This window comes from Mustela nivalis (genome assembly GCF_964662115.1).
Source record: "Mustela nivalis genome assembly, chromosome: 12".
Classification (NCBI taxonomy): Eukaryota; Metazoa; Chordata; class Mammalia; order Carnivora; family Mustelidae; genus Mustela; species Mustela nivalis.
Window position 1 is genome coordinate 47,106,548 of NC_139031.1, and position 14,648 is coordinate 47,121,195.

Genomic DNA, 14,648 nt, shown 5'->3' on the forward strand with positions numbered 1-14,648 from the left:
GGACAGTATTTTCTCTGTAGGCAGGGGTCATGTGCATTTCATCCTTATCTCCAGAGCCCCATCAAAATGCTTTCCAGGCATTCAAAAAACAAACACTTGGTAGATGAATTAAAGTATCGCTCTTTTGCTCTTCATGCTCAGTAAGAAAAAAAGGAGAGAACTACAAAAGCATTCTGATCATTGCCAGTCAGTTTCCTTTTACCATAGAGAGAAGCGCCCAGTTCACGCTGTGTGGCTTGATAAATGTCCACAAAGTGAAGACACCTGTGTGACCACCACCCAGGTCAACAACCAGTCCCCCCAGAAGCCTCTGAGCTCTCCTGGTCAATATTCTCACCCTTCTCTCCACTAGCAACCTCTATCCTCACTTCTAACGCCATAGGCGGTTTTGAACTTCAGGTAAATGGACATTCTTCTTACACTCATGACATTTTCTTTTTTCCTTCCAAGATTTTATTTAAATTCAAGTTAGTTAACGTGCAATGTAGCATTAGTTTCAGGAGCAGAATTTAGTGATTCTTCACTTACATACAATACCCAGTGCTCATTGCAGCAAGTGCCCTCCTTAATCTCACCACCCATTTAGCCCATTCCCCCACCACAACCCTCCGTTTGTTCTCTAGAGTTAAAAGTTTCTAATGGTTTGCCTCTCTGTTTATATCTTACTTTATTTTTCCTTTTCTTCCCCTTTGTTCATCTGTTTTGTTTCTTAAATTCCACATATGATACACTCATAATAGTTTCGAAGTAAGGATAAAAGGAAAAGTTTGCAAACTTCTAATAAGGATATGCGTGATATGCAATCTTTTCATCCTCAGGAGTGGAAAACCGAACTAATCTAAAGGACAAAAATACAATTGCCCATTTTCACTTCTGACTATACTGAATAAAAAAAAAAAAAATCATGCTTCCTTATTTTCATGCTTAATTTCTGAGCATAGAAAAGTGTGAAGTAGGCCAAGTTTTTCCACTTATTTTTCTTTAAGATTTTGTTTATTTATTTGACAGGGAGAGATCACAAGTAGGCAGAGAAGCAGAGAGAAAAGGGGAAGCAGGCTCCCTGCTGAGCCAGGATCCTGATGTGGGGCTCGATCCCAGAACCCTGGGATCATGACTTGAGCTGAAGGCAGAGTCTTAACCCACTGAGCCACCCAGGCACCCAAGTTTCTCTACTTCTTAACATCTTGGATATTTCTACCTTCATCTCTTCCCTCTCCTCTCAAGGACTAAGGCTTACTCTGTTTGGGCCACTGTAACCAAAATAACATAGAGCGGGTGGATGGCTTAGAAATAATAAACATTTATTTCTCACAGTTCTGGAAGCTGGAAGGTGCAAGATCAGGTGCCTGGCAGATTCTCTATCTAGTGAGGGTCTGTTCCTCATTCCCAGATCAATGGTGGGTGGTCTTCTCACTGTGTCCTCACAGGATGGAAGGGGCAAAGGAAATTTCTAAGTTCTCTTATAAGGGCATGGATTCCATTCATAAGGACCCCTCACTCACAACCTAATGGATTCCCCAGACCCCCACTTTTCAATACCATCACACTGGGAATTGATTCCAGCATATGAATTGGGGGGAAACACAAGCATTCATTCTATAGTAGACTCCTTCCCAGCCCCATTCCTCAGAATTCGTCATCATAAAGGTTGAACTGGTAAACGCCAAAGTATTCATCTCTTGGTATTGGAAAGGTCTCCAGTCCCCGGAACTTGCGATGCTGTTGCTGTGAGCCTGAGAACAGGAAGCTCAGAGGATGGAGCATCTTGAGTCCAGCAAGTCCTTTGACGAAGTGTATCATGTTATCTTTGAGGACCAGAGGGAGAAGCGCGTGACTGGCAGAATCACAGCCCGACACTGGACTGCGAAGTAAAACTCATTCACTAGATGACAGAGTTATGAAGCAAAAAGGTCTTGGCAGTTTGAAGCGATAGCCCTCAACCCCCGGAATTTGATGGTGGGAAACATGAGGTTCTGTTATCAGGGTACATAACTGATGACACACCTCCAGGATGAGGAGGCTGACTGACATCTATCCAGGGGTAAAAAAAAAAAAAGTCCCAAGGATTTCAGGTAATTGTAAGGGCAACACAGTGTGGCTGCCAACATACTCCTTTAATCATAGAATTGTCCAGAATAAAAGAGGCCACACTTCCTCTCTTTTTCTGCTGTGATCAGGGGCGTTTGGTATATTTCATCTGCCTTTGAGCATCACCTTTAAAAAGGAAGTTGGTAAATCTAACGAGGGTTAAAGATGGGTGAGAGGGTAGTACATGAGAGGAAGGGTGGCGGATACAAGGAATGACGGGAGGGTCTGGGCATCCTTAGTCTGAGGTCACCTAGGCTTTTCTCACATTTGAAGGGAGGTGAGAGGTAGCTTGGAGGGGAGTCGCTACCTCGGGTAGGGCCTCAGAAGGCATCCAACAGTTTTGCAAGTTGTTAATGGGTTGTGACCAGATGATCGCTAATTTCATTCCAGGGGGAAAAAACCCAAAAATCAAAAAGGCAAAGCTGAGAATGTTATACCCCATATAAACCAGAGATGTGTGTGGTTCCGTCTTCAAGTAGTGTCCAATGCAAGAGTAGTTTAGCCATCAGACATGATTAAAAATCAATGGCATTAACTTTTTTCAAAGGACACTCTATCTACCCCACACTCGTTGCCATCCGGCGGCCTGCCCGCTCCTCTGCCGGCTTATTCCTTCTAAAAGCCCCTGGAAGAGCACTAACATTTGTCCAACACCCTGATGCATGCCAGATCACTTTTACATGTAGTGTCTTGTTTATTTTTCATAGGAAACATGTAAAGGATACATGGTGGCGGTGATGTTCTTTTTGTGTGTGAGAGAAGGCCTCTGTAAGGTCAGGGACCTCTACCAGGTCATGGCTGGTCAGTGGAGCCTGGGATTTGAATGGCGGCCTTCCTCTCCCCCTGACGGAAGACTCACCAAGCCTTTTTGTGTTTGTCTTCCGGTGGCCTGCTCTTGGACACAGAGCTGATCAATGTGGCTCCATGCTTCCCACCTGGCTTTTGATCTAGGGATGGAGAATCAGGCCAATATGATGGGGCAGCATGGTTTTTCCTAAGAAAACGTGTCCCTGGTTCTCTAATTAGCTCTTGCCTCTTGGGCTTCCTCTGCCTCAGGCCTTCTCAGTGCCTGAGGTGCACATGAATCCTCCTGGTGGCCAAGAAATGCAGTGTAGAGTGAGCTGACCCAAGGAGAGGGGACTCCCAGGTGACCATTTTGCATTACCTTTCGGCTGCTGTCAGCGCTGGATGCTTGGCCCGCCCCAGGTCGCTGGCCTTTTGGGTACATGGCTCGCTCTTCAGTTTCACAAAGGCTGCGCCACAGCCAACCAGAGACATGGGAGTCGTTTTCAGTTACTCCATCATTCCAGATAAGGCGGCAGGCTTCAGGGGTCAGACAGGAGGCTACATACGGGGCTTGTTTGCCTCTCCCACCCCCCCACCCCCGATCAAGTCAGGAGGCTGCACTTCTTCTGCCTGATGGAAAGCAGATCGGCTTTCCACACTCAGTGCCAAGTTCGAGGTGGCCCACACATGTGTATCGCATGAAGGAGTGAAGGAATGGAGGCCTGCTCAGTGTGGTGCTCAGCTACCACTGGCGGACCCCGCCCAGCCGTCAGGGAAGTGGGCCACCAGGTCTGCTGCTTCGTGCTGGCCCGCGTCTGTGGTAGCCGCAGAGAGCTCTGATTTTTGGAAGTCAAGTAAGCACATCGTACAACACCTAGTAACTAGAGCCTCTCGGTCGTTAAGTAGTTTATGAATGAAGCAAAGTTGGTCCCAGTTTGTGTGAAGAAAGAAGAGAAAAAAGAGTTTGAGTCTACAGATCGGACCTCATCAGATTCATACCGAGGACAGCTTGCAAAGTCTTTAAAACATGGCGCACATCTAGAAATGGGAAGAACCCCATCCATTTCCTGGCATCCATTTGATCCAGAGGAGAAAGGCCATGCAAAGCAAGAGTGGCAGAGGAAGATGGGTAATGGGACAAGAAAACCCTGTACAGTAACAAGAAAACACTGGACTTGTCTTTTATCTTCTTTATGGAAGAGAGAGGTCAGGTCACTCCATCACGGTGAAGTGCAGAGCTTCAGAGAAGATAGTTGACCCACCCATGCTTGGTGGGATCCTGTCCCATGTAGGGAGGGTCTCTATGGGCAGGAGTGCAGCATCTCACTGGTATGGGGCACTGATATGATCCGATCAGCTCTTTCATTCATTACCGAGGGATGTCTTCCAGAAGATCTCGAAAGACATAACACTTCAGCCAGTTACACGAACCTCCCTCCCGTGGTCTTCATCATTTACCCCAACACAACTTCACTGCCAGGAAGTCAAGCTTTGTCAGTGGTCACTTCTGATTTTTCTTGGAGGTTTGGGGAGATTGGAAAGTGAAGGAGAAGAAGAGGAACCCCTTGAGTTTGGTCATCTCTTGCATTTTCAGCAGAAACGCCTGATTGCTCATGGTCGGGAATGGTGAGCAAACGGTGGTGAAAACCAGAAACTCCCACCCCAGCCCGGTGGAGACCCTCCCCCATCACCGACTAATTGATTAACCAAAGGTTCGTGAAGAGAATGATTTGATGAGGGTAATTTATAGAGATCGTATCTTTTGTCATCATTTGTCTTTGAAAACATAGAAGAAAACCGCTTTCAAAAGGACATAGCCCGCCAACATGAGCAATGGCGGACCGGGTATCATCAGTTATAGCAGACCGCTCAATTTTGTACCTTTTCAGCTGGTCAGATATCCAATAACCACAAAGGGAGGGGGGAAAAACCCACATCTTCACTTTCTGTGTTTTAAACTTTTCCAGCACTGGCTTATGAAAATATTTGGGGTTGTTCACTGCCCTGCTCTCTGTAGCATAAACATTTATTTAAATGGGGCTGTCTCTAGTAATGAAGAATGAAGGAAAAACAATGGTCTGATTTTGACAAATTAACTTGTGATTTGGAGAGTCAGTGAAGCAGGGAAGAGACATTCCTAACTATACTAATTAAATGAGCTTGCAACATTTATTTTAATGCAATGGAACCAGCCATATGAAGATGAACATTTTAATTTATTTTGCAGTGACATTATGAAAAATTTCACTGCTGCAGATTATCTACAAAAACAAATCTCATCAGCATCTAGGTTTGTACAGGAAATTTCCATCTTTCACACGAGCCTGACCTTCCCCGGTGGAAGCAAGTGCGAATGAGCTAAGTTACTTGAAAAGTTTTCTGAAGGTTGTCTTTCCACTGAGACTGGGCTTTATGTTCAAATGACTTCTGTGCCAAACACATCCATTTTTCATGGTGTGGCGTAGATGAAAAATTCCGAATCCATTCTACGGGGAATGCAAATATAGCTCATTAGTTCTAAAACATTTTTCATGAAAGACTGCAGAGTATTTGCCAGCAGATGAGGCTGCGTAGTTCCAGCCAAGAATGAACACCACATGTCCCACTAATTGTTTTTTAAAGTTGTTCCTTTCCTCTCTGGCACCCAGTAGTTATTGAAAATAGGAAACAATATGGAAAATGGAGGGAGAGAGCCTACTCCCTTTGACATTATTCTGCACTTGGTGTCGTCTTTTTTCCCCGCCTGCCCCCACCCCCCTTTATATGCAGCCATATTCTAGGAGAAGACACGGTTTTGAGACAACTGAAGCATTCCTGCTTTTCCTAGAGACAAAGAGTGTGCACATTGGCTGGAGAGTCAACTGGTACCAGAGGGCAGGGGTGCTGGAGCCTTCTCCTTCAGTGCCTCGGGCTCGGTGCGCAGGCTGGCTGGTGCGGCAGCAGGCAGACAAAATGGCCTCCATCCAGAGAGGGGGTGGGTGGGCTGCTGGCTCCTGGCCACCACCTCAGCCAGCTTTAAGGAATTCACACAGCCCAGAGATGTCTTCCAGAATGACATTCCCATTGGAGCTCTGCCAAGGAACCTCAGGAGAGAACAGACCACCTCCCTTTCTGAGCCAGTGCTCAGGCTCCAAATATTGCTGGAGGCCTGGTGGCAGAAAAGAGTCTCTTGCTGAAGACTTTCCTTCCCTCGACCCCCACTCCGCCTGTTGTCTCCCACCCGGGGGCCCTGAGAGGTCTAGCTGGACCACACTGTTCTGAGAGCACTTCAGTTCCCTGCGGGGCCTCTCTATGGCTTTGGTCTCTTCCTACCAACTCAGCACACAGGCTGTGAATGAGAAGAGGCCACGCCCTCCTGGAGTTCCAGCAGTCCTCTTCAAATGTGGACTCAGCACATCCCAGCGCACCCTGCATGGGGTGTATAGTCACCAGCAGGTGCAGAACTCTCCACTCTCCCAGCCTTGTTCCCAGCCTTGCCAGGGCCTCCCAGCGTGGCTCCTTGCACCATCCCTCAAGGCACTTCCTTCTGCCCCAAGCACAGGCAGCAGCTGAGAACCTGCTCCTCACTCCAATACGTCCTCTGCCCTTGGCATTTACCAGGCTAGTGGCCACTGGCCCAGCAAGCACACAGGGCCCGAGGGTGGGTGGAGTCAACCTGGGGAAGAAAGGTTTGTTTTCTCCCCCAGGACCAGCGCAACCTCAGCAGGATCTCAAACACCTGTGCTGCCCACAAGCTTTGTGCTGTTGCCTGGGCAGCTCCTTGGTCTCCTGAAGGACCAGCACTGTGTGGACTCAGTCTAGAAGCCAGGTGGTCTGTCCTGCTCCTTCATCTGACAGGTCAGCAGGTGTCCGTCGGAGAGGGCTGTGTTGCTGAAGCACGTTCTTTGGGATGGGAGGCAAGCCCCTCATGGTATTATTCAGGAAGTAACTATGTTATTGTTGTTTTCACAGTAGAGGACATGGCCTCCAGTTGAGTGCCTATCATCTATTTGAGAAATGATTATTTTGTATAAAAAAGTCACGGTGCTCAAAAGGATAAATGCACACAGTTTCACATGGCAGGGAATTAAAGTGAATTACAAGCAAATCCATCCATAAGACAAGGTATTCCCACTTCTCCCCCACCATCTCTTTGCAAAAGCCAAACAAACCGTTGAAGATTAGGAAGATTATAAATCACAAGGGAAGATGGGCCCACTCAGGGTTCTGCTGGGGCTCAGCTGAGAGCCCCATGGAGAATTCCTACAGCGTTCTGTGAGATGATAGAACCGGGTTATCCAGGATGAGCATGAAATATATGAGCGCATGTCCCTAAAAACAGCTGAGAAGCTGACTGTCTGCTGAGAGAGTCCCCAACCTTTTCCCTTTTAATGGCACTCACTTCAGATGCCTGTCCCTGGGCCGGGACAGGCATTCAGTAAGTGTTTGTGAGAGGACAAGTTTAGCTAGTAATCTTTGAGCTGGGAGTGAGAGGGAAACAAGCATGCAGGAGTGAAAGTGAGCCTTGGCCTTGGGAGGCTTCCAAACTCAGGAAGTGTGGGTTCCGGTTTCATCCAAAGCTAACCTACTGGCTAGTAATTCCCAAGGCTGGAGGCAGCACAGCGTGGTGGCTCAAACGGGAGCCTCGTTCTGTATCTGAGCAAGTTCTAATCCTTCCTGACTCTGTTTCCGTAGGCAGGTTATACCCTGGGTCTCAGTTTCCTCGTCAGTAAAATGGCAATGGCAATAACCGTGCCTTCTTCGTAGGCTTGGGTGAGTGCTAAGTCAGTTAAGTTACGTAAAGCTCTGTTTCTCCAGATGGACCTTTGGAAAGACAATAAAAGATGAAATAAGAGATCTCACACTGTCATATAATTGTGACCTTGAAGGGAATTATAATGGGCCCCGAGCTCAACTCTTTTGTTCTACAGATGTGGGGACTGGGTTCCTCAAATGGAAGCTGATGGTCCCATAGCCGATGTCCAGGCTGTCACCCAGCCCCGGAGGCCACAGCTCAGCTTGGATGGTGAACCCCGCTGCCAAGTCCACACACACTCACGTCCCACCCAGGGAAGGCTGTGAGGGCACAATCTTTATCAGAGCTCTGTACTTGGTACCCTTTTGTGTTTCTGCTCAGGACATTTTACAATGGACTTGAGAGGATACAGATATCTGAGAATGCAAATCTTGTCTGCTGTGTTAAGAATGCAGCACAGCCTAGGTATCCTAAGTGCAGGGGAGTCCGAATAAAGGATGGGAGAGGTGGCATCATTTACCCAAGTTCCTGAGATGCTCACTTTCATAGAAGATGGCAGGAGTTGGTCTGGTCCCCAACTATACCTCTCCCAGGGAAGAGGAACACTCCATAATTCCCTCTGTCAGCAAGGCACGCATTCAACCTAAGTTACACCTCCCGTTACACCTTTATTTGCTCAGGCTTCCTCCTGAGCCCCCACCAGTAGAAGGAGAGCGCGAACCAAGTGTCCAGTCCTATTTACAGGTAGTCCGGCTGACTTATCAGTCCCTTTACTAAAAATATTTCTTCTCTCAGAGACCACCATCCTCTGCCACACCATCTTCTTCCCCTCGGAGGGTGCTCAAATATGTGGTGGGAAGGGGAGACCAACAAGGTCCCACTGAGCAGGACAGATGGGAACTTCTCGGCCATGAGGTTTTCAGCTACCTGGTCTCCAAGGGGAGACCCCGTGTTCATCCGGGACCTTCTTGTTCCATCGCCAATGGCAGCTCAAGTCTGTGATTGGTTGAACCCCTAGTCATGTGCTGATGTTTGGTCGGGCCCTGTGCCAGCCCCTGGCTGTGACTCGGGGGTCCATTCTGCTCCCTTTGCTGTAGGATCACCTCATCTCCAGGGACGCCCTCTGGCAAACTTTTCCCAGGCAGACTCTGAGCAGCCTCTAGGTTCTGCCAGTGCCACACAGACCTCAGGAGATGACTTTGAAGTCAAGCTGTAAGGTCACTGTCTCCGTCTGCTTGGGTTGCCTTAATAGTGGGTGGCTTCAACAGCAGACACTTACTTCTCAAAGGTCTGGAGGCTGCAGGTCCAAGTTCACGCTGTGGGAGCTGTCCTCTCACTCTGTCCTCCGGTGGCCTCCCCTGTGTGTGCAGGTGCAGAGAAAGATCCCTCTCTTTCTCTCTCTCTCCTTTGAAGGCCACCAGTCCGATCAGATGATACTCCATCTTTATTACCCCCAATTAATTTTAATTACTTTGTAAAAGCCCTCTGTCCAGGTACAGTCCCATTGGGGGTTTGGATTTCAACATAGGAAGAGCCATGGGGTAGGGGATGGTGACGTCATGATCCAGTCTAGAACAGTCTCTGTCTGCCTCACCACACTGTGAGGCCAAGTTCCCCGGGGAACTCTGACCATGGATCTCTTTTCCAGAGTTGAAAAGAGGGTTGAAGGGACAGTGGCCTCTCTTGGCCCTGGATGTTGTCTGGTGCAGGAAAAATGATATGTATGTGGCTGGTAGATGAGGAAAAGGAACGAAGGTGACATTTTTAACAGCAAAGCAGAACAGTTGAGACTTGGGAGACCTGAGTCTTAATCTTTTAATGATTTTCTGTGTGACCCTAAAGTGACATAATCTCCACTTGGGCCTTATCCCTTGTTCCCCTAACATGGGGGGGGGGAGTGTCGACCTGCTTCCAAAGGTGGTGGAGGGGAACCAGCAGAAGACGTAATTGCAGAAGCCTTTTCTGAAAACATGAAGGTGATTTCAGATGCTGTAAATAAAAATAATGCAGAAGAGTATACCTCCGTTCAAAATGCACAACATCTGCAGAGGAAAGCATGAGCTCTAGTAACGAAAGCTCGGTCCCCTGGGCCTTGTGGGGTTGCTAAGAGGGGAAATGAGGCCACCCATCCAAGGGGTGAAGGGAAAACTTAGGGAAATCATCCAACTGAAGAGAGATGGATTCTGTGAAATTCACGACAACACAGAAAGCATTCCGCACAATCCTCCAGTGACGGTTTGTCAAAGAGAAGCAAATCCTTCAGGACATTCTCTTTAATATACTTTTAGTAAATGTTTTATTGTATTGGATTATGGGAATTAAGGGAATGAAGAATCCATACCGTATTTTTCAAAAGCAATATTTTTAGAATCACAAATTATATTGAAATTTTTATACCAAGAAAATAAAAACAAAGATCAGAAGAACTAAACAGCATTTATATATGTCTCTACAGAGATATATATGTATATTAGCAAATTGAAATATAGCAAATACACACAAAAACACCCACATAAAAGAGATGCAAATTATATTTTTGACACATTTTCAGCACAATCACCTAATACAATTTTCTTTTATAGGCAGAGGTAATAAATAGTGCAAATGTATATTTATGGTGTATTTGACAAATGTATTTGTTTTGAGTCGGAAGGAAAGCTCCAGTGGTTTTACTGTTGAAATGCATCCCATCTACCTGGATTAAATTGCTCTCCTTTCTTCTGGATTTCTCACTGTGACCGGGTCTGGGGTGAGAACCACCTTTTGGCCTCAGAGCTTGGCACATGCTTGGAGTAAAGGTTCGGAGCGTCCTTGAAAATCAAGAAGTCATGGTGTTTGCGTGGGTAGCTGTCTTGTCTCCTCTCGCAGCCTCCATGCTCCATGCTCCTTGAGAGTAAGGACAATGGCCTGTTCTTAGATTCTTAGAAGATTCTGCACAAATCTTCCTGTCTCCAGAACAGTCATTTGCACGTGAGGGGTACCTCACCAGACCGTGTTTGTTATTGCAAGAGGGCTGGTGAGGTCTTCAGAGAAGCAGGCATGTGCTGTGTGCTCCAAGAAGACTCCCCCCCCTCCCCACACACACATCATCATGTCCAAAAATCAGACTTATGCTTAATCCAAGGTACGTCAGTATTTCCCTAGCTGGTGAACTGAACTTCCAAAGATCCCTCTCTCCAGTGTGTCGGATGGGGGTGCAGGTGAAGACAGCTCAGTTTGGTGAGAAGGGGCGACCTTTAGATTAAACAAGCATGGAGTGGTACAACCTGTAGGTCCGGGTAGGTAGAAAGCAAGCCCAGAGGCTCGCCCTGGCAAGGAAGGTGCAGCTAGAGTGTTGGAGTAGAAAATGAGGTTCTGAGACCTTGGACTTTTAGCTAGAGAGCCCATGCCCCACCCCAGGGTGCACTTGGGGAAGGCTCCTTGATTATTCCCAGGGAAACCTGTGGGCAAATTTGCCCTCAGAGCAGGGATAAGGAACCATGCCAGGGCATGTGGAAAGTGAATACCCAACTTTTGTATCAACATGGACGAGACTAGAGGAAATTATGCTGAGTGAAATAAGTCAAGCAGAGAGAGTCAATTATCATATGGTTTCACTTACTTGTGGAGCATAAGGAATAACATGGAGGACATTGGGAGATGGAGAGGAGAAGTCAATTGGGGGATATTGGAGGGGGAGACAAACCATGAGAGACTGTGGACTCTGAGAAACAAACTGAGGGTTTTGGAGGGGAGGGGATGGGGTGTTGGGTGAACCTGGTAGTGGGTATTGTGGAGGGCACGTATAGCATGGAGCACTGGGTGTGGCACATAAACAATGAATGCTGGAACACTGAAAAAATAAAATAAAATTTAAAAGGAAGGAAGGAAGAAAGAATGGATGGATGGATCAGAGTTGGTAGAGATAGGGAGCCGTCATCAGACCCATGCCAGAGCCCAGTGGTGCTTGCCTTGGGGACAATGTCCAGAGAGACTACTCAGACACTGGTGGCTAATTTCATAACAAAGGCTTAGCGGGTGAACAGTCCTTTCTCGTGGATGCCTCGAAGCCCGAGGGCTCAGCAAAGCTGCTAAGCTCCGGATGTAAGGGAACTTCAGCGAACCGAGAGGCCGTGAGATTTTATCGGGCCCTTCCCTATGTGGTTCCCTTTCTTAGTTCCTTGTCTGGTAAGGAGGGCCTCATTTCAAGGACCCAGGGTTTCCTTCTTTCATATGTCTCTCTCTCCAGGCCTGAAAATGAGACCCAGACCACCCCCACCACACTGCTGTGAGCAGATATATTTAAATTTCTTTAAGCTTGGGTGACATCCTCGGATGAGGAGCTCTAAGTACCAAGAATTATTGTTATTACTATGTAGTTACTGCCTAGCATGCAGCGAATTACCCTGTCCTGCTGTGTAAAAGATGGATAGTGGGATGGGGAAGTGCGGAAGGAGGAGAGGGGGCGAGAGGCGGGAAGAACCAGTCAGAAGTACTCAGGAGGAGCTGGACTGGGGTGCCCCACGCATGGCCGCTTCACCAGGCACACTCAGACGGCTGGGAGCAAGAAACCATTTCTCTCCACGCAGCTAAGGTAAGACACCATGAAGATATTAGGACTGGAGGAGAAGCCTATGCCAGGTCCTAAAGGCATGGATTTGTAGCCCAATTCGTACACGGACAGCCATGCCTGGACAAGCTAATGAGTCTGTCTGGTCTTGGTTTGTGGCCCTTGGCACACAGAAAGTTCCAAACTGTTGTAGCAATTGCTGTTACTACGAGCACTGTTGCTATTTTATCAGGCCTAGGTCCTGTCATCAGTGACTTGAGGAAGGACCCAGGACATGACGTTCTAAGCACCGTTTTCAAACAGAGTCAGGATTTCCCTGGAGTCGCCAAAGAGATCCAGGAGACATGGAAACCCGTGGCCAGTGCGGAGCCACCAGAAGGAGTCACACGGATGCCTCCCGCAATTGCCGATGACTCGCACTGGATGGGTCTCAGTTCAACCTAAAACGATTGTTGAGAGGGGACAGTCTTGCTAATGGACTCTGAGTTTCTGTTTATGGCAGAGTGGCCAACACGGCACGCGACTGATCAATGTAGAGTGAGGTCAGTAACCCGTATCCACCTGTCCATTAACCAATCCAGAGAATATTCTGGAAGCCAGTGCTGAACACTGGGCCTGCAATTCCTTTCCGAGGTTTCAGGAGCAGATGCGGAGCAGGTGGGTCTTTGGTGAGACTTTACACCGTATCTCTGCCTCGCACCCACCTCACAGGGCTGGGACACCCTCTGCGGGTACGCAATCACTGGGTGAGCTTGGCCAGGCCTGGGGGAGTCCCTTGTAAGAAGAATCAGACTTCTGCCCCCAGAGAACTAATGACAGAGGAGGTAAGACAAAGCCTCCAGGGAGAAACGACCAAGAGTACAAAGCGAGAAACTGCCGGAGAGTTAGCTCACTCAAGTCTGGATTCAGAGAGTCCTGTCAGCTCCAGGCTTCAGAGAAAGCTTTGTTACTTCCTGGGAGATCATGGGGCGACTTGATACCGAACATCAGATCTAGAATGCAAACACATTCTCCTCACCCCACCCAGACACACACACACACACACACAATGGTACACTTAGGGGATATGTAGCTACTGTCAAACCAAGGTAAAAAATGATCGTGTCTTAATAACTAGTCACCTAATTTACAAATGGGTTGGTGCTGGGAGTTGGATTCTTTTCCCACTCAATTGTTTGAAGTGATCTGATGCTTTGGGGACACGCAACTGAAAGCCCTCGCCCCCCTCCTTCCAGGAATGGATCGATATGAATTAATTCAAAAGAACCAGCTTCACCCTGAATAAAAGAAACACAGTACAGGAGCGGAAGAAACTGCTGGGCTGTTGGGTGTGCAAGCTGCACCCCATCTCTCCTCTCCCTTACGCCTTTCCTTCTTCTCTCCCCACCTGGGTCTCTTCCTGCAGGGCGGGACTTCCGGCCAAGCGCCTGCTGAATGGTCACCCCGCAGGTGGTTCTTGGAAAGGTGTCCTCTCCATCTTCCCTCTTGAAGCCTCAAGAATCAGGTCTCCAACTCTTCTATTAAATGAATAAAACAAAACACTTTTTAAAAAGTAAGGAATACCCCACCGAAGAGAACAGGCTGTGAGATGACAAGCGACTTAAACTCCATGGGGCACACTGTACTGATTCTTTCCCATTTCGGGGAAGCACACATGGGGCTCCCAGGCAAAGAACTGGGTGCACTCATGAATCCATGCATCCGGTTTTGGAAGGAGCCCACCTTAAAATCTGCTCCCTGCCATCACACCAGACCTTCAGTGCATTAATTGAGATTTAGAAAAACCAACCAACCAACAACCGCCTTGTCAATATGGGGGAGAATTTCACTGGGAAGCCAAGTGGGGTTACAGGGATATAAACAACTCAGCCCCACTTACGATACAGGCTTCTAGGGGCCAGATAAAGTGCTCTGTGTCCCACATCTGCTTCCCAGACGGGGCAGGTGGGAGCACAGTTAGGGAGAACTGGTGTGTGAGAAAGGAATGGGTTACTTTGAGTCCTTTTGCTTAAAGTAATGAAAGAATCATCGCATTGCCTGCAGCACTAAAAGTTTGCAACAGATGACCTGGCTTTGTTCTTTAAAAAAATTAAAAATAAAAAAAATTAAAAAGTAAAAGAGTGGCGAGCTGTACTGCAAGCCAATGAGAGAAGCAAGTGCCTTCTGTGGTGGGAGAGAATTTGTATGGAAAGTTGTCCGTTGCAGATTGTGACCCATTCCTGACACAGTTGCTTCCTCCTGCTCCTTCTCTCGGTTGGCTTGGAGGAAACCCGCTTCCAAGTTTGAGAATTCATCTTGTCTGATTAATGATGTGTACATAGAGATTTCTGTCTCATCTTCCTTCTCCTGGTCTTTTTTATTCCGTTGTTTGCTGGGCTGCAGCCCTGCGGATATAGATGGTTCTGCTGTGATAAATGTAAAGTTTGCATAAGCCATGTAACAGCAGGACAGCCTATTATCACTGTACATTTTCCATGGCTGTGCAAACCT

At 47.6% G+C, this 14,648-nt stretch overlaps 1 long non-coding RNA gene across 2 annotated transcripts in view; it reads right to left on the minus strand.

Annotated features, from left to right (window-relative positions):
* Positions 1-9,876: 9,876 nt before the first annotated feature.
* LOC309845216 overlaps positions 9,877-14,648 on the minus strand; it is a 30,284-nt gene continuing 25,512 nt past the window's right edge. The window contains exons 8-9 of one of the 2 annotated variants that reach the window (XR_014301112.1): positions 13,546-13,675; positions 9,877-10,495 (exon numbers count right to left, since the gene is read on the minus strand). This is a non-coding gene — a long non-coding RNA (uncharacterized lncRNA). Of the gene's footprint in view, positions 13,676-14,648 lie in introns of both variants that reach the window. The other variant, XR_014301113.1, reaches the window with a different exon arrangement.